This window comes from Alligator sinensis, unplaced genomic scaffold, assembly GCF_000455745.1.
Source record: "Alligator sinensis unplaced genomic scaffold, ASM45574v1 scaffold1533_1, whole genome shotgun sequence".
In the NCBI taxonomy this organism is placed as follows: domain Eukaryota; kingdom Metazoa; phylum Chordata; order Crocodylia; family Alligatoridae; genus Alligator; species Alligator sinensis.
In genome coordinates, this window is record NW_005843494.1 from 9759 (window position 1) to 10947 (window position 1189).

Here is a 1189-nt window from a genome sequence, read left to right on the forward strand (position 1 = left end):
AGACTGGGATCCACGAACTGCTTGAGGCGGCTCGGGTCTGTAACCCCCAGCACGAGGCCAGGACCACAGTGCACAGGCAGTGCACAGAGGGCCCGGGAGCGGACCAAGACCCCGGTGCCACACAAGGTGGCTTAGGTCTCCAACCCCTGGCACAAGGCCGGACACACAGCATAGAAGAGCCATTGGTGCACAAGGTGGTGCACAGGGCTTAGAGAGGACTCAGGCCAGAGAAAACCATGAGCAGCTGGGGACTTCCCTGCTGAGGGAGGTAACACCTCACCCAGGGAAACCAGCACAATTTCATCATGGCCGGAGATTTGTGAGTTGCCCTGGGAAGCGGGATTCCCACAGGGGAGGAAGGATTTCCCCCCCACCCCCATCAGTTGGGGCTAGTAGCCAGAAGGAAAGCACTGGAGGGAAAGGGCCCCTGGGGGTCTTGAGGGTTCCCCTTTGTGGGCTCTTCAAGCTGGGTAGCATGGGTAGCAGGGAACCTGAAGGGCCTTGGGGATCTTTTCCCTTTCCTTATCTTTGGGGCATAGCCACTGCCCCAGGACAACAAGGGCTGTTTTTTTGTTCCCTTTAGAGATCTAGCTTATTCATTTGATATTTCTGCACTTCATATTTTGTGAACCCTGCGCCTCATGTTCTGTGAACCCTGCGCCTCATGCTTTGTAAATTAGTATTTAACTAGAGTATCAGATTGCATAACGTTTCGGGAGGCCCTTTGTTTCCCAAATCCCTCACCTGCACCCAGAGTATTGGCATAGAGCCGTATATATATATACTACACATAGCTCCCAGGTCCTTTGTATATAGGTTCTATGTGTCACAACCCAATTAAATTGTGCCCATGTCACTGAGCAAGAGATACCATTCAAATCATCCTCATTTTGACGACTAAGGGTTAAAAGACATCCCTGCCAAAAATTCCTTGAAACAAAACGCGGCCAGAGTACTGTAGATAATTGGTCAGCTGAAATAAAATGCTAGGGGAAACTATATATAATTGGTCAAAGATAAACGTAAGCTCCTCACACGTAGCACACACGTAACAGGTAGAGAAACCTAACCCACTACCTTGTAACTTGAGGAGACAAAGAGCTGCCACCTGCCAAAAAATTAAAGATTCCATATAACGGTTCACCATTGGATATTCCTGTAAAACACCTCTGCCTATAAATAGTTTAAC